This window comes from Prionailurus viverrinus, chromosome D3 (assembly GCF_022837055.1).
Source record: "Prionailurus viverrinus isolate Anna chromosome D3, UM_Priviv_1.0, whole genome shotgun sequence".
NCBI classification, from domain to species: domain Eukaryota; kingdom Metazoa; phylum Chordata; class Mammalia; order Carnivora; family Felidae; genus Prionailurus; species Prionailurus viverrinus.
The window spans coordinates 32,782,938-32,804,881 of record NC_062572.1 but is presented as its reverse complement, the minus strand read 5'-3'; the positions used below and the strand labels follow the sequence as shown (position 1 = coordinate 32,804,881).

The following is a 21,944-nucleotide window of genomic DNA, read 5'->3' as shown; positions in this document are numbered from 1 at the left end:
TCGCGGTCCGATCTCGCGGTCCGTGAGTTCGAGCCCCGCGTCGGGCTCTGGGCTGATGGCTCAGAGCCTGGAGCCTGTTTCCGATTCTGTGTCTCCCTCTCTCTCTGCCCCTCCCCCGTTCATGCTCTGTCTCTCTCTGTCCCAAAAATAAATAAACATTGAAAAAAAAAATAAAAAAAATAAAAATGTTTATTTAAAAAAAAAAAAAGAAGAGAAGATAGAATGCAGTTCATGTAATAAGTCTAAGTAGTGGTTTTAGAAACTTAAAGTTATACATGTGTTTATATACATTTGTATATAAAGATATTTAATATCACAACTCAGTGTATGTATATACATATATGCATTTTTATATATATGTATGTGTATAGATGTATGTATATATACACAAATAAATGTATTAAAGTGTTTGAAAGTACAAAATGACTAGTATCACAGGTGAGTTACAGAGGAAGTATTAAGAAGATATAATCTATATAGTTTAATAGAGGAGAAAGACCAAACAGAGGTTTATCATTGGCCTACTTTACCAAAATTACAAATAAATATCTAGCTATCAATGAAGAGTAAACATTCTGCCATTTATAAATATTGGGAAATATAGGGTGTTATGTTGTTTAAACCATTGTAGATATAGAGCTATCATAATACCACCAATAGATTTAAATATTTAGAATCTAATGAGGTATAGTCAAGACTAAAATGATTTTGGACTTCATTTGATCTTCACTGCTGATTTATACAACTTTCAGATCTTCTGTATTTTTGGTGTTTTCATGGTAAATGCTCAGGACCTGTATACGTGTAAAGGATGGAGGGGCATCCTTTGAGCCCACTGAATGCTCATTTCCAGGTTCCAGGCAAGTACTCTTGGTTACTTAGTGTACTGAAGAAGACCTTAGCTACCACCGAAGGTTGAGGAGTCTAGTTTTTGCCTCTTCTCAACCTTCTTTCTGTTCCTATGTCTTTAGCATCTGGCACAGGGCTTGGCATGTTTAACATCTGGTAAGTCCTTGTTGAATGAATGCATGACTCACTAGATGTTCATTTTTCTTGAGTAAATGCCAAGTCCTTACAATTGCCTGCAGGCTCTTGTGACCCCCCACTGCCTCTCTGACCTCATCTCCTGATGCTTTTGCCCTCATTCACTCCATCCAGCCATGCTGCTTCTTTGTTCCTGGACCCCTTTCTGAAATGTTGTTTCTCAAACATCCATGTGCCAGACCCCCTTACCCCTTTCTAGCCTTGCTCAGATATCACCTTCTCAGGGAGCATTCTCTGGCACTGTTTCCTTCTGGCTGTACTGGCTGTCCTCTGTTCTGCTCTGCCCTTGCCTTTCTACATGGCCCTTACCATTTCTGAGCAAGTTGCTTAATTTACCTGTTGAGTAGGTTTATCATTCAACTCTCCACCCTTGTTTTGCTCACTGATATGCCCAAGTGCCTGGAATCATGTCTGGCACTTGGTGGGTGCTCATACAGCCTGCCAGTGGAGTGCATGGTTAATGAGTTTGAGTGTGGAGTTTGACATACTTGGGTCTCTTCTTTCCACCTCACATGACATGGTGACTTCTCTGGTCTCTTCCTGGAATTTAGCATTGCTCCCTCATAGTACTAGGGATTTAGTACATAAAACAGCTTTCTACAGAGAATTAGGTCTATATTTAATGTTAAATATTAATAGAGGTCAGTAAAATATTGAGAACAATTTTTATCTTTGGCATATGAAAACCAGTCTTGACATTTTATGATAACAGCACAGACTTATTTATGTTTGTCCTGTTTTCCATACTAAATTTTAGAATTTCAGAGAAATAACAACGTGGGTCCTTTTTATTTTTTGATGGTATGTGGTAGAAAAGTTGAGACATAATGGGTCTCCAAAAATATTGCTGCCTCACCAGCCTGGGACTGAGTCTGTTGTGGTTCCTGAGAAGTCCTCGCTGTGCCCTCCCATTGTGCCAGTCTTTGGGGGTCAGGACTCTCATCTGCCAATGTGGTTCCACAGTATTCACATTTGTTTCTGCCTGTGGAGTGTTCACAGGAAGTGACCAAAAGGGTCTGAAAGAAGTGTGCTTATTGGTGAATGACTTGTTGCTGTTTCCAAACAGAATCATAAAGTCTGAGTTTGAAGAGAATATTACAACAAAAATACACCTTACGGGGCGCCTGGGTGGCGCAGTCTGTTAAGCGTCCGACTTCAGCCAGGTCACGATCTCGCGGTCCGGGAGTTCGAGCCCCGCGTCAGGCTCTGGGCTGATGGCTCGGAGCCTGGAGCCTGTTTCCCATTCTTTGTCTCCCTCTCTCTCTGCCCCTCCCCTGTTCATGCTCTGTCTCTCTCTGTCCCCAAAAATAAAATTAAAAAAAAAAATACACCTTAGTTTTCAAAGGAATTCCCAAGAACAAAGCATATTCATTTTTTGATACCTCATTGTGCTTTAGTTCTTACTATAACCATTTGTTTTGATTTCTCCGTGGATCTGCTAGTAGGATGGAATAGGGCTCAACTCCTGGCTTTGCCTCTTGATAGCTGTATGACCCTGGACAAATCACCTAATTCTCTAGATTCTGGTTGTCTCATCTGTCAACTGGAGATACTAATAACATCCATACAGGGTTGCTGTGAGGATTAAATGAGATAACATACATAGCGTGCCACACGGTGGGAGGCACGGAGCAAAGGTTAAATGAATGTTAGCTTTATGGTTATTGTTACTATTATTACCTAGAAATGAATGACCGAGATGCCTGAGTATCTTTATCTGTTTAATTTTTTCTTGTTATAACTAATTAAGTATCCAAACAGGAGGTCAAAAAGGGCAGAGAACAGAACACTTGGGCCAGAACTCAGAATCCTGAGTATGCAGAGCTGTTTCTTGAAGCAGGCCTGCCTTGCTGTCAGGCTTGTTGAAGCCTCAGGGCCCAGTGCTGTGTGGTAGGATATGTGGGTCATTTGGACATTTATCTTTATAATGTCAGTGGCAATTGTTCTTTCTTATGAGGTAGGCTCTGTAATAAGCAGATGCCAATGGCATGGTGGGAGAAGCAAGAGGCCCAGGTCTTTGCCCCTGGGACTTGACCAATCTGTGTGACTTGGTCAGCATGCTTCACCTCCTCTGCTCCTTGGTTTCTTTCTCACTCACACAAAGGGACAGGGCTTGAGGGATCAAGTGTGAGAGCTTGTAAGATGTGAAAGGTGGGAGTTTACCTCAAGTCTTCCTCTGAGGCTGCTATTCTGGGGAATGCCAGCTATGGAGATACACGTATGGTTGGGCGTTGCACGGTGGGTGGGTGGGTGGGGGGTACAAGGAAGGAAGTGAATTGTATTAAAAACCCAGAAAATGTGAGACTTGTTTTTAAGAGTTGGTATTCTCATGGAGGAGTCCTGAGTAAACATGAGGAAGGGTATATGCAGACAGCCCAGGAACACTGAAAACTGAGTGAGGAGGACTGTGGAGGGTGAGGTAAACCAGGGGGACTTTTGGATAGAGGTACTTCTGTTATGAGTCATCTGTATTAGCATCCAGTTTTCTCTGTTCAGAAGCAATGCTGCTCTATCATTTGACTATATTAATACTTATGATCAAATACTAAGGCCCCTACAGTCTCTCTAACACCGTGCCGTGACCTGCAAGGTAGATAACCTTATCTTTATTTGTTAGCTGTTGTGTCTCAGAGATGACGTGATTTGCCCTGGTGTTGCAAGCAGTAAGTGGTGGATCTGGATTTGAACTCAGGGCAGGCTGTGCCTGTGGCTCTTTTACTCTCCCAGTCCACATGCTCATGGAGTTCCTGCGATAGTGACTTGAGTGTTTGATTCCTGTTTTGGCTTGTAACGGATATGGTAACATCTCCATTTGGATGTGCGCTAGTATGCTTTAAAGGGTATAATTTGACCCTGAGAACTCCTTCCAGGATGCTTGAGAAATGAGACAGTACTTCATTGCTTAAGAAGCAAAAGAGGATCTTGATGTCTCCCAGTCATTATTGTTAGGGTCAGGCGTAAGGCAGGGTAAAGATAGGAGTCAGAAGCTAAAAAATTTTATCAGTCAAAGGCTTTATTTGGGAACTAAGGTCTCAGGCGAGGTTCCGTGACTCAGGGAGGGAGGGAGGGAGGGAGGGAGAGAGAGAGAGAGAGAGAGAGAGAGAGAGAGAGAGAGAGAGAGAGAGAGGAGTCAGGGAAGTCGCCCCCAGGTGTGGTGGGGTGGGGTTTTTAAGCTGCAGCGGTTCCGGGTTTAGGTCCCGGTGGGTTTTTTTCGCGTCTGGTCGTGCTGTCGCTCGGTGATTGGTTGATCTCCAATTCATTCTGGCACGCTGCTAGGGGCTTTTCATTGAGTTGCTCTGGCAAGATGGCCGTCCCCTCTACTGTGGTTCCAAGGACATCCTAACAATTATCAAGTTTTTCATTACTTTAAAGTATTTTGTATCTTTTGTGGAGGTGTCAGCCTTTGTCTTTTCCCCCTCCAGTTTGGAAATATCTAGGAAACTTCATTGTTGGATTTGAATGTCACTTAAAAGAAATCATCCCCTTTGTTATTGTTTCTTGAAGGGGCTCATGCTAGCGTTGTTAAAAACTTTTTTCACCTTTTGTGCTTTGGAACATTTAGTTCTGCCTTTACGGGTCCTGAAGCATCCCATCTTAAGATTTTCCAAGCGTACTCAGCTTGTGCCTGCGCGCGTGCCTACTACTGTGCGTGCGCGCTCATGTGCATCTGTGCGCTCGTGAATACGTCAGTCACCTTACCCGGCAGGAGCCTGGGATGCCATGTTGGCTTTGATGCTGTCTTGCTGTGCAGGGTTGCCCAAGGGTGGCTTTGTCCTAGTTTCCTCGTAGGTAGTTCAGGCCTTTATAAAGCTTAGCTGTGGGAGCTTCAGAACTTTTGCAGCCTGAAGAGCTCAAGCCAAAACAGCAGGGAAGATAGGAAAACCTACCTGTTTAGCCATAGGCAGATGGACTGTTTTTGCTTTGATTGAAAGATTTTCCTTGGTTGAAGGGCGAGGCGGGGCAGGGAAGCCTGTGAAGGTCCGTTGGCCGCTCCACTGCCCTGTGAGTGCAGCCCTCGAAGTTGTTCCTGTCCTTCGCTGGCTGGGAGGAAGTGTGAGTGTGGGAGCCCCCCTGCACTGCCTTACTCCAGTATTTGCACCCCGCGAGGGTCTTTGGGGGCCAGATCTTTGAGAAGGCTAGCCACTTCAGCTATACCCCAGGAAATGTCCCCTTGTACGGTCCTCTGTGCTCCAAAAGAGATGACTTTTGGGTGTGGCTATCGCTGTGCTTTATTTCTTCCTGGCAAGCAAAGTGGGACTGTTTCTTTGTTGCATCTGCTTTAAAGAGGTCCTTCGTTTCTATTTTGGGAACAGAAATCTCTGTTAGAAGTAAGCTAGACAGCCGACAGAAGGCGGCTGGCTTTGGGATCCCTCTCGATAGTCCTGGTCCTGGCCGGCTTCGTTGTTGGCTGGGAGTTGTCCAAAGCCGCCCTCTTCAAGTGCATTCCTGGATTTTGAAAGGCAGGGATGAAATGGTCGGTGATGCTTTGTTAAGATGCAATTTGTCAAACTCTTAGTTCTGGCCCTGAGGCTGGAGCCTGTATTCATTAGCTTTGCATTTCACCCTGGGCTCTGCTGGGAGGCTGCTGGCGGTGCTCCCTGACGGCCTGACCCTTCCCCAGGGCAGAGTCAGCTAGTGAGAGATCCTTGTGCTTGGTACTTGGGCTGCAAAAACATACCTTTGGCCCAGTACTTCTTGGCATCAGTTTACTCTGAACTCAGCCCCCCAGAGAAAGACACCAACTGTATGGCAGTTATGGGTTGAATAAATGCACACGTGCCTTTTATGCCCTCAAGACATGCCTGATAAAAATTTTTATGCATCTGTGGTAGAAGTGTAGTTCCATCCTTAAGGAACGTCTCAACATTTCTGAAAAATGATGTAGAGCAAGTACAGTTTTGGGAAGGAGACCTCTGTTTTCTGTTTTTCTTGATCTGTTTCCGTAGCACCAAATAAGTATATTAACTACTACTTTGTGTTTTTTCCTCTCCCAACTTATAATTTACACAAAATGGCTCTCTCGTCTCCAGGCATCATTGTGTTTTAAATGACTCCAGTTCCTAGCTGGAGCCAGGCCTGTTTTAGAGAAAGAAAGCATGCAACTAGATTTCTCTCTTAACCTTTGTCTGCAACAAATGTCTTCCTTTGTTTTAAAGAGAGTGAGAATGCTGTGAAGGTTAAGAAGAAATGCGCCTCTCTTCCCTTATGATTTTTCAGTCTGCTGCCACTTATGTATCTCCTTGGGGCAAGGGAGGTGACCTCCTTGCTTCATATTACTTTCCAGGAATATCTGCAACTCTGCCTCTTGCGCTGCCTCTCACTAGCTCCTGGTTCTCAAACTGTGGCCACTCAACCTACAGTACTAGGTAAACTTCTGGAAATGTGTCAGGAACATGGCACTCAGAAGAAGATGGTTTGAGGCTAGTGAGATCATCATCCCCACAGGACCATACTTTATCACTTAGGAATATCACTTAATATTCCTCAAATATTTAGAGCAGCATGGTATGGTACATGTGTGAGGAACTCTTCCAGCATCTTCTCTGAGGGTCTATGTTCATTAATTCTTTTTAGGGTCTTTCTCTTGGGTGAACCATTCTTCCGAAGGCTTAATTTCCTTTGTGGGGGCATAATATTAACGTCCAGTCTTCTTATTTTGAAGCACTGGAGTTTGTGTTGAGCTGTATTTGTGAGATTATGGAAAAGGCATGCACTTATTAGAACTGAGGGTGGAGGGAACAGGGTGGGGACTATAAACTGGGTCTGTTTCTTTCTTTGCACGGGGAGGGGTCAGCTCAGTGACCCCTTCAGTTCCCTGTAGTGGGTCATTGATTATTTTCACACAGAAGAGTTGGGCCCAAGAGAGTTAAAATTATGCTGAGAAGAAGAGGTGAATTTATTGAAATTCTCTGCCTCCTATGTCATGGAACTGGTGTTTTTCATTTTTCTTGGCTTGAGTGAGAGAAATCTGCTGCCTGAGAGGCTCAGCACCAGGGAGTAAACCCTGGAGATAATGTTAAGGTTTACTGAGTGATTTATGGGGGAGTTGGAATATATAATACAATCATGCATATAGATTTCAGGAGAGTAGTGAATGAAGTTTTTATTTTGTGTCTTTTAAATAATTTAACTGATTTGGATGTTTTAAAATCACTCTTTTATTAAACCAGTCCTTTCAAAATCTAAAATAAAGCTTTAGTCACAGTCTTTATAATAAAAAACAGTAATTTATCTCTTAAGGAGAGCAGAAACAATATATTTACATATGCAGCTTTTATTTTAAACAGGGCTTAAGGGGTACATGGGTGGCTCAGTCAGTTAAGTGTCCGACTCTTGGTTTCAGCTTAGGTCATGATCTCAAAGTTCGGTGAGTTCGAGCCCTGCATCAGCCCTGCTCCTGCACTGACAGTGAAGAGCCTGCTTGAGATTCTCTGTCTCCCTGTCTCTGCCCCTCTTCTGCTCACACACTTGCTCTTAAAACAAACAAACAAACAAACAAAAACACCAAAAAATACCCACTAAAAAAATAAATTGGGCTTAAGTAAGATCTTGCTTAAAAGAATTAAAAAGCATCAGTTTAAAAAAAATCGTGGGGTGCCTGGGTGGCTTAGTTGGTTAAGTGTCCAACTTTGGCTCAGGTTATGATATTGGGGTTCACAGGTTTGAGCCCCGTGTTGGGTTCTGTGCTGACAACGCAAAGCCTGGAGCCTGCTTCAGATTCCGTGTCTCCCTCTCTCTCTGCTCCTCTCCAGCTCACACTCTATCTCTCAAAACTAATAAAAAAAAAAAAACATTAAAAAATTAAAAATAAAAAAATGTTAAAGCCCTTTTGTCAGGAAGTTGGATTAGCATTTTGTTTCGTAATTAGAGTTGGGTTTTTTGACTTACACAGGTTTTTCCATTTTGGTTGGGAGTGAATGATTGATATGAATGGAAAACTAAGAGTGAGTCACAAATTCTTACTTTGGAAAATTTCTTAGGGATTTGTTGTTGTGGTGTTGTTTTTAACCTTTAGCTAAATGCCAGAAAAGTGGCAATGGTATTTGGCAAAAGTAGTGACTACTGAGAAACATTTGTAAGCATTGACTCAGGTTCACAGGTACAGTGAATTGACTGTACTGGAGTAATTGTGGATTCATCATTTGGGGATAGAGCATGAGGCTGTGTCTTCCACCTATTTTGTAATTAATTTAGGGGCACCTAGGTGGCTCAGTCGGTTAAGCGTCCGACTTTGGCTCAGGTCATGATCTTGAGGTTTGTGAGTTCAAGCCCCGTGTCGGGCTCTGTGCTGACAGCTCAGAGCCTGGAGTCTGCTTCAGATTCTGTGTCTCCCTCTCTCTCTGCCCCTCCCCAACTTGCTCTCTCTCTCTCTCTCTCTCTCTCTCAAAAATAAATAAAAACATAAAAAAATTAATTTAGAGGCTCTGAGCTCTGCTTTGAAGGATTGTATAAATTCCATTGCATTGGCTTTATTGCAGTAAACCCAGAGATCGACAAATCATAACTCTTTTAATTTGGTTTATTTAAAAAAATGTTAAGGGGGCGCCTGGGTGGCGCAGTCGGTTAAGCGTCCGACTTCAGCCAGGTCACGATCTCGCGGTCCGGGAGTTCGAGCCCCGCGTCGGGCTCTGGGCTGATGGCTCGGAGCCTGGAGCCTGTTTCAGATTCTGTGTCTCCCTCTCTCTCTGCCCCTCCCCCGTTCATGCTCTGTCTCTCTCTGTCCCAAAAATAAATAAATAAACGTTGAAAAAAAAAATTAAAAAAAAAAATGTTAAGGGCCTCCCAGGTGTCACATACTCTAAGGGGATGCCAGGATGATGATGATGTGGTTCTTGTCCACCAGGAGCTCATTGTCAAGAAGGAGAAATAAATTTTCACTTATGGCTGGATGAGGCAGGTAGGAAGCGTTGTTCAGTTGTACCAGTTACGGATGCATGTAATATATATGTATTTAAGTATATCCCTATACTTAATTATGAAGTTAAATTCATTTTCTATTGCTGCATAACAAATTGCCATAAACTTAATGGCTTAAACCAGCACCCATAAATTATCTCATAGTTTCCATGGGTCAGGAGTTTGGGCATGGCTTAAATGGTTCTTTGCTCAGGATCTCAGAAGTCTGCAATCAAGGTGTGGGCCTCGAGGTATGAGTGGGAAGAATCCACTTCTAAGATCATTTAAATTGTTGACAGAATTCATTTCCTTGTAGCTATCGTACTGATGTTCCTTTTTCTTTGCTGGATATCTCTCTCTCAGCTCCTGGAGGTCTCTGCAGTTCCTTGCCATGTGGCCTTTTCACAGGCCCTGTCACGATATAGCAGCTTCTTCAGAGCTAGAAAGGGAGTCTGTCACTCTTTAGTCTGCTGAGATGGAGTCTTACATAGCATTGCCTGATCAAGGGAATGACACGTCATTACTTTTGCCATATTTTGTTGGTTAGAAGCGAGTCACAGGTTTGCCTGCACTCAAGAGTAATTTTGCCCACCAAGGTACATTTCTGGTTATTTCACCAACTTCTTTTCCCAATTAATCTGAACATTTGAATCCTAGGAAGACTGATGATAGCAGTCCCAGTTGGGGAATAAAAACTACTATTTGGAAAACGAGAAGTGGATTGTTTCTTCTCTTAGCAGATAGAAAACAGGAGGAGAAAGTAATGTCTGTGGGTTCACAGTATTGATAGTAAGGGGTTACATAAAAACAGCGACCTGTTAGGCTCATGTGTTCAGGGTGGACCTCCATAGGAATCTCTCAGGATCTTCTGGCTAGACGTAGTCATTTTTTATCCGGATGTCTTAGCATTGGCTGATCACCCAGGAGTGACATATGGCAGGAACACACTTTGAGGGACAAGTCTCCTGGAGGGTACACTATAGCACACAAACTAGACAGATGGTAGCTTATTCAACCTTGGACAGGAGTGTAATCCTACACATTGGCAGGCTGGGTGCTGAGAGGTGCTTGTGGTATCTGAGGCAGAGCTGACTGAGTTTACCTGAAACTGCTTTGTAAGGCACAAGGCAGTCACCTTATATGACCTGGAGTGTGTGATGCACACAGAGCATACTCGTCGAGTTGGGGTGAGGATGATCGTGATAGATTGTGTGAACTGGAACTGGACAAAGTGTAGAGCTCCAGACTGGAGGATGTTCTACCTGCAAGGTGAAGGGCAGGTGGAAAGACAAGTCTTTCAGACAGAACCATGGATGTTCACCCTAGGGTCTTCACTAAGCAGGGGTCAGTGTTGCTTCCGCAAAATTAAACATATTGTGTGGGAGGAAAAAGGTGCCACTGGGCCTGCCTCTCTTTACAGTTAAGGATTGTGTGGATCCATGTGCTTACAAGATGATTTGGACTGTTAAGAAAGAAAGTGGGCTTTACAGAGCCATACTTAGTACGTCTATGATTAGAAACCCCCCACCCCCCAAATCCAATAAGGACATTGTTCATTATTCGTTCTTGGTCCTTCATTGAAGAAAAGGTCTGTGTGTTTGGAGAATGAATCATATCTCTTTTGTTTGGAAGATAAGAACAGGGGCCCCTTGTGGATGCTAGAGAACTGATAGGGGGATTTTGTCCCTAGCTCAGTATGTCCCTTACCTGAGATTTTTTTGCTGTAATTCTCTCTTCATTATTTGATGCTTATCTTTGTGATCTTCTTTTATTCATTTTAGTAATTGTGGCTCAACTGTTTTTTGGAACTTGGGGAAAGGGATAGTCTGTTAAGAGAAACCATGAAATGGCTCACTGAAATTCTTTATTTTTCCTTTTAGCAGTTCAAGCTCTATATTTGTAACATCACACTGCTATCTCCTGATTGGACCATTTTCAAGAACTCACATCTTTTTCATACAGCTTAAAAGGTGAGTAGAACTTAAGACTCTTCTCTGATGTTTGTGAAGCAAAGCTTGTCACAGCGCTAACTGTTCTGAGATGGTGTACCTCTTAAGAATGTCGTGTAATTTCTAGGCACAAAAACTATTTACTAATTTAGTTTTTTCTGGTACGAGGAAAGTTGCATGATATCAGATTGAATGTGGCTTTTCTTTTTTGTTTATAATTCACTTTGGGCTGTGAATGTATATAAAATATGTATTTCTAGATTTACTGAAAAAATAGTCTTACTGTTCAACTTGTATTTGTTGCTGAGCCTGAGCATTTAAAGCCCAGATACTTAAAAACATTTAAGGTCAGTGGGAAATGGGATTCTTTCTTTCTCATTCTAAATTCTTTGTTTTGTTTGATTTCCTACTTCATAAAATGAGGATAACAATGGGATTGCCATGAGAAATAAATGAGCCATCATACTTAATACAGCATCTGGCATATAGCATACACTAAATAAATACTAGTTCCTTTCTCTTTCTTAGCTATTGTGATATCAGGTGGGTAGGTTTTTCTTTCCCTGTATTGATAGCATGTATGGTTTATACTGTGAAGTGGGGGGGCGGGGATGACCTAATTTGCTGCATTTGGTCTTACATTTGTGTGCCTGTGTGTTTCTGTTTTGGAGAGTGGGTGAGCACTGGGTTATCTGGAAGCTTAGGTGATCCCTATGTATTTTGGTCATCTCTGGACATCCTCAGACCCAAAGATCAATTCAAAGGCTGCCCTTGTTGGGGGACAGTCAGTGAAGGTGCTGGGAGGGTGCCAGGAGCATCCTACCCTGCCTCAGCTTGCCTGCCCTGAGCTTTTCACTTTAGGTGTACCTCTTTAGCTCTTGGTGCCTCTGTTTTGTCAACTCTTAATTGATTTTAGTGATTCTTGTTCTGCCTAATTGCTAGGCTGTAGGGAACATTAAATGAAAAAAAAAATACATGAGAGTCTTCAGGAAAGTAAGAAATTCTGTAAAATATAAAGTGCAACTTTTTCCTAAAATGTAATATGCCAGGTATGACTCATTGTTTATTCCAAGTTTCTTACTAGAATGTAAGCTTTAAAAGGGCAAGAATCTCCGTCCTTCCCTCCTACTGCCTAAAGCAGTGCCTGGTACAAAGGAGCTCAGTAAAACTTTTGTCAAATGAAATGAATTGATAAAGACACTCCCCTCCCCCACTGGAGCATATCCAAGCTTTTTTATTTGTGGTTGCATTTGGAAATAGATGAGGCAATCTATTAATGTGCTCCCTCACTGAGGCACACAGACCCTTGAATTTAAATGGACTTTTCATAGTTTGGAACCTTCCTAAAACTAAGTGCTATGAAGCCCGCGGTGTGTAACAACCCACACTCTCTGAGTCCATGTTGGGTGCATTTCCTTTCTGTTGTTGAGTGGGTGCAATTTGTATGTGTTTCTTTCCTGAGTGGATTTTACTATTAAATATCTGAAATATACTTTACTTTCGGATATTTTATTCAGATACTTTATTTTCAGATATTCTACTATCAGGTATTTCAAGCCCATTTGATGTGCTATTCCAGGGTAGGTGGTAAGCTTTCATGGGGAGTATTCCAGCTATGTGCCTTAAAGATATGTTCGGTGACTGATGAAATATTTCTTATTCATGTGATTCTTTATTGCCTCATAGGGCAGCATTTTGAGAATCCCTTACCTTCCCTTACTTGGTGAGTGTTGATGAATTGTGCTATTTTTCTTCCATAATTTGGCATACCCACCACCACCTTAAGGTGGGAGGCAGCAATTCATCTCTACCAGGGCCGAAGAGAATGCAGGCATAATTTAGTTTCTTTTCTATCATCTCAGATACAGTTTTCTTTAACTTTACTCACCAAAAACTAAAGCCATCTTCACTTAGAATTTTACTGGGTAACCAGAGCTACCACTGGACTATGCTCCTAAGGACAGTGCAGCTTGATTTATAAAATTTTGACAAATGTAGACATATACTTGCAAATTACATAAAAACCTGATTTCCCCCCATATATGGAGTTACCTCATTCTGTCAGCTATTTTAAGCAACTTTCAAAATTGGTAATGGAAAACTTTTTCTTGACTACATTCCTCTATATGGATTTTAAATGAAATACAAAGCTTTGTTGCTCCTTATGAACATTAGAATGGTTGAAGAACAGACCCCTGTCTGCAGAACTGCATGTTGCTTTGTGTATCCCGGGTCACTTTCAAACACATACTTGGATTCTGAGGTGTTGCAAGAACTTTCACACCTCTAAAATAGGTTCTTACAGCTGACTGTCCTGGAATTTATATTTGCTTTGTTACTTGTAAAATTCTGTCTCTCAAAGCTCACAGCTGGACCGTGAGACATTCCTAAGTGCTGATAAGATGGACAGGTGGCATTACCACTCTGCTTCAACTACTTGGCTGGATTTTTGCATTAACTGCAGAATGTGCTTGTCTTACTGAACAGTGGGTTTTTTGGACTTGGTTCTAAAATGGAGTTGGGTCCCCATGTTTAGGTTGTTATTAAATGTATTTCAAAATTTTAACCTCTCCGATAAATTTGAAGACAGATGCCTCTTCGGTGTGTCACATTTGTAAAGTGTAGTTGGAAACACGGCCTCTGGCTCAAATTCTGTCCTTGCCACTTTCATTCACGTTTTTACTCTGACAAGTCCTAAGCCTCTCTGAGTCTGAGCTTTTCTCCTCTTTAAATGGAATAATATTTATCTTGTGGGATTTTTGTGAGGATGCCTCATTCGGCATTCATGCATAGTGGGAGTTCAATAAAATGCCAGTTATTTGCCATCCAAATACTAGCTCTTACTCAAGCACCATGTGCTGGCAGGATCAGAGGAGGAGAAGGAGCAGAGGCGCGGACCTCTCTGTCCTCTCTCAGGGTGAAGGAGGTTTGCTGAGGAATTTCCTGAGGCATCTTCTTGCTGGAGCCAGGTGTGGTGGACTGCTGGTGCTGGTGACTTGACTGAGCACAGTGCCTCTGGGATATAGGTGAAGAAATCCCTAATTCAAGCTTTTTGCACCATTTCCTGTCTTTGTCATGAAAGAATGAAATCTCAGACTTAGATCTGGTTGGCTCTCAGCACAGATGAGAAAGGTTCAGATGGGGAAAATCCCACCTCTCTTTTGGTTTCCTTTAAGGTCCTTAAAGGACCTGAAGTAGCTGATGAGGAATTGGGCGCCTTGTGAAAGTCTTCCTGCATAAGACCTGTGGTCCCAGTGGGGAGATACTCCAGCATGAAAACATCACCTCAGAAACCAGCCCGGCATTCCTGACTTCTTGGCTTTGTGTTAAATTTAAACTTTTAAAGTTTAAAAACCAAAGAGGATCAATAGTGCTGGGAGAAGCAACACCTTTGAGTGTAGGTCCCTGCTTTCTACACTGGTAAATAAAGCAATGCCTATTTTCTCCAGATGTTTCCTTGGCATGTACAGTAAAATAGATTAAACTGTGAAAATGTGATCAAACAAAAACATTTGGAGCTGTGGTATAAATGACCATATTGTGCTGGAGGTTCCCTAACTTGAAGGAAAATTTAAACTCTGCTTTACAATTAGGTTAGGATCATTCAAAGGCTGCACTGAAACTTCCTGTCTGTGTGAGAAGCCAGACAGTGGTGGACCGGTGCCTCTCTGGCTTTCTAGTTTGTCATTAGAGAAGTGACACCAAAGTTCCCAGTGGGAGGGGTCCTGGGACAGATCCCAGGTTGACTAGTTCCGGGTTTCCCCTGGACTTCTGAAAGAGTTTTTGGGTTCTCGAGGCCTCATTCAGGCCCTTCTGCTTCCCACTTGCTTTCCCTTCTCTCTCCTCTGTGTCAGGGGCCTCAGGTCTGAAGTCCATCTCACCGCTTTCCCCTCATTCTTTAGATTTAAGTTTAAGAGTGGCAAAAGAAAAATCGAAACTCAGCAAGAGCATCAGGGATGCTTTGTGCCATGTTTGAATTAGGAAAAACCAGCAATGTGAAGAGGAAGTCCAACAAGCAGGAGCACCACTTTTAGAGACAGGGAAGAGAAACTTGTTATCTCTGTCATTTTTGTCTGTGGTCTGGGAACTTGGGGAATTTTCTTTTCCTAATTTGTTGGATTCTGTCCTCCTATTATTGGACTATATTATTTTCTTAAAGTAGACTCATTCAGGGCTGTGTCAGAAAAATACCTTTTCATTTTGCTTTAAAATCAAAAGGAGTGTGCTAACAGCTTCGTCAGCCCATGCCTAGCACAGTTGTGTCAAACTGCTAAAAAGCTAGCAAATTTTCCACCTAAAATTTTTGTGGGGGAGGTAAGAGTAGGGGGCGTGGGGAAGAGTATAAAAATAAACCTTTCAGAGATTCTGGGTTGCTTGGTGGCATGTGTATTTTTCCATGGTGAGGGTGGTTAGAAATAGCATTGCTTTTTATGGGAGTCTCAGCAGCAGCTCAGAAGTTTGGCTTTGTGGGCTCGGTCTCTCTGTGTGGGTGAGGCAGCTTCTGCAGCCTGTGGGGTGGGGGGCCATGCCTGGCAGCATGCTCTGGCACTGTCACTGTCACTGTGTGTCTTCCTGCCTCCCCAACCCCCGCTTGGTGTCACCCGGATGAACAGCACTCAAGTGTAAAATGTGCTTACCAAGGTCAGGTTCTTGTGATGACTTGCCTGTGGCAACTGATGCCAATTGTAACAGACTGAGTCTCAGCGGTCCCCACAAAGTCACATTGGTACCTGTGTGAGGGCAGTCACAGGGAGCAGGTATCATAATCTGGGAGGGAGTCATCCTTCAGGGCTGCTGTGTGTCAGACTGGCTGAACCTCTTGAGCTTATGTGACCTCCCTTAGAGTCTTGATATCAGTGGGGTGGATGGGCCACCCTATCAAAAGGAGTCCTTATGGATTTTTGAAATTTGTTAGTTACATAATTCTCACAAATGGAGGTAGGTTGCCAAATGTTTCTCAAACTCAACATAGAATGGAAATGGAAGGAAGCAGCCACTGGGACAGAGGTTTTTAACCTCCAGGGGACCCAGGACATATGTGAATTCCTTGAAATTGTGCCTGTTCCTGCAGAGAAAGCCAAGGCTTTGATGGGATTCTCAGTAAGATTTTGACCTCCAAAAAGGTTAAGAGCATTCGCGGTAGAGCATGAGACGTGAAGTTCATTTAACTTGGAAAAATCATTTTGGAAATGTAATGAGTGTGGGCAGAGAGAGATGTCGACAGGCAGAGGGAGGAGAGGGACCCAGTTATAAATTGTGTAACCTAACAAAAAAGGGGACTGTTGGAGGTTTCCACTGGGGTTTTGTTTTGTAGGCTTTCTTCTTGAACTTCATGTAATATTTGTTTTTGTGTTGGAGATGGTTCCTGCTGAAGGCTGCTCGGTTAACTTTGCCAGCTCAGGGAAGAGAGGTGTCTGCTGCTTTTAGGATGTCTGGGGTCTGTGTGGATTCAGCCTGACATTTAATGGTTTTTCCCTCTTTTCCTGGGATCTACTTTGCATGGTTCTCCACATTTTCCTACACCTGGAGATTACAGTAGGGAAGTTGGGGGACATACTTGTCTGGAGATAGATGGTGGAGGAAACGTCAGGCAACAAGAGTGCTTCATCTTGGCTTTCACAACTTGCTGTGGGTGTTGGGGGTGCTCAGCAGTGCTCTGCTTCAGAACCTTCAGTCTAACTGGGCCCATCGTATTTTGGGGACAAGACTGCTGAATAAGGGTACAGATAATTTACAAATACAAAGCATGACAGTGGCTAAATGATCATGTAGGAGAGAGTGCCTAGGACAGGTCAGCAGTGGTACTTACACTCCCTGGGCTGCATGTTCCACTGAGGAACAGAAGTTGTTCTCTTGAGTTCACAGAGCTACAGGATCAGGGGGACCATGGTATTGTTGGGCTTGTGAGTTACAATGGTCACTTCTCTGTCTTCCACAGCAACGCTTTGGAAATGGGGCATTTGGGCAGGGAGTACTCATCCTAAGCACTCTCTGACCTGAGTCTGCATTAATTTTTTAAAAGTTTCTAAGTTGCTACCTGTTATGTAGGTTCTGTTCTGTTCTAAAATTTTTCCTGTGCTGTTACATTCCAAGAATATAATGCTTTGGCTTTTTTACTTCTAGACTTGGGTTGAGCTGCATTTACACAGTACAGTGACTGGGCAGGGAGTTCTACTTCCTCTGGTGTTTAGTCTGGCAACTGCTGCATGTCCCATTACCTCACTCATCACCCTGTACCCCCAGTGATCTCATAAAAATAAGAAAATGCCATCATTTGAGAAAGAATTGTTTCTTGGGTCCAAGTAGGTTTGTGAAGTGTTTTTTATTGCTTTGCAAGACATAATGGTACTTTTGAGTTATTATTAAAAGAAATTCTTACTATTTAGGTTAGTTACCTGATTTTTGATCTTTAATTAGTTCCTAAATCTTCTATTCCTCCACATTGTAGCATGTGTCAGCATTTTCTTCCCCTCTTAAGGCTGTTAATATTACATTGTATGGATATGCTACATTTTGTTTATCCATTCGTTCATTGTTGGACACTTGGCTTGCTTCTAACTTTTGACTATTGTGAATAATGCTGCTAATGAACATGGGTGTCCATATATCTCTTTGAATCCCTGCTTTCAGTTTTTTTGGGTATCCTCATTTAAAAAAAGTTAAAACTCCCAAAACTTATTTTTTAAAGCACACTCCCAAGTAGATTCTGTTAGGAATTCAAAACAAAGGTATATTGAAGTGTGGAGGGAATCTACTTGAAACTACAAGACTTATAAATATAAACTAATTAAGGGGAAATAAAAGAGTAAAGTTGAGAACTGTATTATAGAGGTAATAAATGTTATCAGCGGCCAATAAGCCTCTAACACATGTTTCTGAGTGAGGCATTATTCTTTTTTTTAATGTTTGTTTATTTTTGAGAGAGAGAGAGACAGAGTGTGAGCAGGGGAGGGGCAGAGAGAGACAGAGACACAGAATCTGAAGCAGGCTCCAGGCTCTGAGCTGTCAGCACAGAGCCCAACTTGGGGCTAGAATTCACAAACCGTGAGATCATGACCTGAGCTGAAGTCAGATGCTCAACTGACTGAGCCACCCAGGTGCTCTGAGGCATTATTCTTTAGACAGGACTCCAAATAGAGCCAGATGCCAACTTCCAGGAACAACCCACTTAGCCTACAAGTTGCTTTTGTTTTGTCAGGGCTGCTAATAAGGGGCATCGTCAGGAAATGTGAAGAAATACAGAAATGGGAAAATTTCTGGTTAGATTCTTGTATTTCCTGAATATTGGAAAAATAATAAATTGTGACCTTTTCAGGATAATAATACATGATTTTGTAATAAGAATTCCTCATAAGTTTTTACTAGAGCGACTTCTAACAATCATGTAATTAGGAAGGTTTTCATGTTAAGTTTACAGTATCAGTTCATTGCAGTGCCTTCTGTGTGGTACAGCAGCTTGTAAGGCTAGACTCACCCTTAGGAGCCTACCTACTTACTATGCTTCCATTCTCTGTAGTGTGTGAAATGCCTCCATCAAATTGAGAAATAAAACTAATATGTGAGAAGATAGAGAAGCTCGTCTTAATGTGGGCAGACTTTGGCTTTCAAAAGTACATGAAGATGTTTGTAAGTCACCAAGAAAAGAAGTTGTTGGAAGAAGAGCCATGGGAAAATAAGGATCACAAACAGCTGTTTGGATATACTTTATCTTTAACACACATTTATAGAGCTGGGCACTCTGAAAAGAACTTGGGCACAAAGATGAATGGGAAGCAGTTCCTGCCTTACAGTGGGATGCATGGTATGATGGAGGAGACCCACAATATGTCCTTAGTTCTAGTCCCTGGTGACGTGTGCTCAGCACGGTGTCCAAGGGGACCCCAGGCAGAGATATATATGTACATCTGTCTAGGAAGCTTTGTTGGTTCACTCAAGAGGTGGTGACATTTAAAGTGGCTCTTAAACTTTAAAACTGTAGTTTTCCAGGTGGACAAAAGTAAGGAGAGAGCATTCTGAACACTGGGAAAGTCTCACACAAATGTGTGGGTGTGGGAAAACTAACAGTGTGTTAGAATAGAAATGGGTGGGGTGCTTGAGAAGGAAGACAAGAGATAGAGATAAGGTTGGAAAAGAAAGCTGGGACCAGACCATAAAGCATTTGAATGCTCTGCATAAATTATCCTGTAGTGTGGGGAACACCATTTTGCATTTTTCAGGGAAGATGACATTAGATACGTGTTTAGGGAAGGCGAGTCTGGTGGTCATGGGTAGGAGTACATGGAGGGGAGAGACAGAAGCTAAGCAGACCAGCCAGAAAGAATAACATAGCATGGAGGCTCTTCCAGGGAAGCGGTGAGAAGGCCTGAACTGGGTAGTAGTGACAGAGAAGAGGGCCTGAAACCGAGAGGCTTTGGGTGTGCCCACTAAGCAAATGTGGATTCCAAAATAACTTTTAGGCGTCATCCTTGGGAAAATGAGAAGATGGTATGAGTAGAGACAGGCAACTTAGGAGGTGGAGCTCACCCAGGATGAGATTTCTTGACTGGCATGCCTGTAGGACATCATGGGGAGATGGCTAGAGGTTAAACAGCAAGCGGTCTGAGGCTAGGAGAGGTCATGATGACAAGATGGAGATTTGGGGGTCATCAGCATGATCATCACAAAAGTGTAAAACAAATAAGAGAGTAGGACTTCTGAAAAGGCCATGTAGGCCACAAATTATAACTTGTCTTATACATGACGATCATCCATTCTGTTAAGTTTTTGTCTGTCTCTTGAGTTGTCAGAAAACAGTTGTTAAACTTTAACATTTAGTACTATGTATCCTTCTACCTCATTAGTACAGCTATAGAGATTTTCCTCTTGGTCTACCCGTTATCCAAAGCATTTCTTGTCTATACCTGGATGCCTTGAGGCCTGTTGCAACTCACACTCACTCTTGTTTATATCATCTGAAAAAAAGTAACCCTAAAGCATGCATTATTATAGTTAACCTTCAATTTGGGTGATTTTGTTTAGTGAACTCCTGGTTTCAAAATCCCCTAACCTAATATCTTATCTTCTTCCTATAACTACCTAGAAGTACTTTTAAGAATTTTACCCCTTTTGTCAGTTATACCCTAATAAAGCTGGAAAAAAAGAATTTCACCCCATCTCTAAATGCGATTGGAAAATTTCCTTGTTGATATTCTGCCATTAGAATTGGGAACACTCAAGAGCTTTGTAGTCAGTCTTTCACAAATGCATTTTAATGAATCTTAGGTAACCAAAAGTAAGGATAAAATGGATTTTGTGTTCTGTATCTCCTGGGTTGGATCTGAAATAGGGATGTGAGAAATGAGCTCTTGCTTTACTTTGGAAGATGGGTGAGGGGGTGGTGACATCTTTTGGATAAATAATCTATTCTTGGCCTGTACATACTCATTTACATTCTTGTCTCACGCCCTGGCTGTGATGATTTGACTCTGTTGAGTGGGCTTATACATTTTCTCCACCATCTGTTCTCACATTATGGAGGGGGCGCCCAAATTCTTATTACTATTACTATTCTGATTTCATGTGGAACTTAGTATGGGTGAGTGGAGAGAGAAACACTTATTATGAGGAATGGACTTAGTCTAAATTAAAATCAGATAATTAAATATTTCAGAGAAAATGGTAGTAACTAATATAAAATTCCTAAAATTAAGAATAATTAATAGAAGATCAATTAAAGAATCACTGATGACATTGGTTCAATAAAGAGAAAAATGTTAAAAACTTTATATCAAAGGAGGCAAAGAGATTAAAGCAAAATGTACCTGTAAAGCTAGTTTTAGTATAATTATCTAAGTTTCTAGAGTTTTTAGAAAATCTAATATAGACCTAGAAACTATCAGATAAATGACCAGAAACTATTATCATTATCTCCAAAAATGATTACTGTATTCCATGAAGAAGGTGGGATGGGAATAATTTATCAATTTATATTCCTCTCACATTTGGAAGAAAAGAGTTACTTATGTAACAATTTTAATGTATCCTGTGGGTTTGTTTTTAATTGATAAAACATAGTGGTTTTATTATTCCTTAACTAAATGTAAGTAGAATATAACCCAGAATTATACAACTTTGGCTATTTCATACTAAAATATTGTTAACATAACGCAATTTTAACAGAATAATATTTTATTTAACATAATAATTTTATTTAATAATTAATAATTAACAAGCAGTTAATAGTTAATTTAATATTAATTTAATTTTAATTAATTAAATCAATCAATTTATTAAAATTAATTAATTTAATGTTAATAAATAATTAATGCTTATTTAACATAACAATTTAAACAAAAGGATCCATAAAGTAATTTGCACAATATTGTGACTACAAATGAAAAATGCTTTTGAAACCACTGCTATAAAGTGAATCAAGGGCCATAATAAACAGTTCTTACCAACTTTGGCAATAGACCATACCTCCTGTATTTTGGTGACACTAACAAAGCACTTAAGACTTGCTGATACAATAGCCTACTCAGAATCATTTAAAACACTACCCAGAGGGGCACCTGGGTGGCTCTGTCGGTTGGGTGTCTGACTCTTGATATCAGCTTGGGTTGGGTCTTATGGTTTGTGGGATCGAGCCCTTTGTGGGGCTTTGCACTGATAGTGCAAAGCCTATTGGGGATTCTCTCTCTCTCCCTCTCTCTCTGCTCCTCCCCAGAATGCACGCATGCTTTCTGTCTCTCAGTCTCAAAATAAATAAACTTAAAAAAAAAAATAAAACACTACCTAGAAAAAAATAAGTATGGAGCTTTGACAAAAGAACTAAAACACTGTGGAAGCAGCATTATGCGGGCCTTTGGGCATTTTGGCAGTTGAGGGCTGTTATAAGGACCAGTTGACCTCATAAGGAACTTAGGCTGTGTTCTGCTTTGCAGAAATTGAGAATGCTCCACTGGTATTTTCCACATAACTGTAAGGGTCCCAACACTACACCTGTTGTTTTGAATATGCTCTGAGCTTGTATTGTATTATTCTGTTGAGTTCTAATGGATTACTTCTTAGGGACTT

General features: G+C 41.6%; 1 protein-coding gene across 9 annotated transcripts in view; it reads left to right on the top strand.

Moving 5' to 3' along the window:
- LDLRAD4 (low density lipoprotein receptor class A domain containing 4) overlaps window positions 1–21,944 on the top strand; it is a 456,253-nt gene that overhangs the window by 52,817 nt on the left and 381,492 nt on the right. For 7 of the 9 annotated variants that reach the window (XM_047827458.1, XM_047827462.1, XM_047827467.1 and 4 more), the window contains exon 2: window positions 10,821–10,910. The gene's annotated coding sequence lies outside the window, so the exon portion shown is untranslated. The remainder of the gene's footprint in view (window positions 1–10,820; window positions 10,911–21,944) is intronic. The other 2 variants (XM_047827465.1, XM_047827463.1) reach the window with 1 other exon arrangement.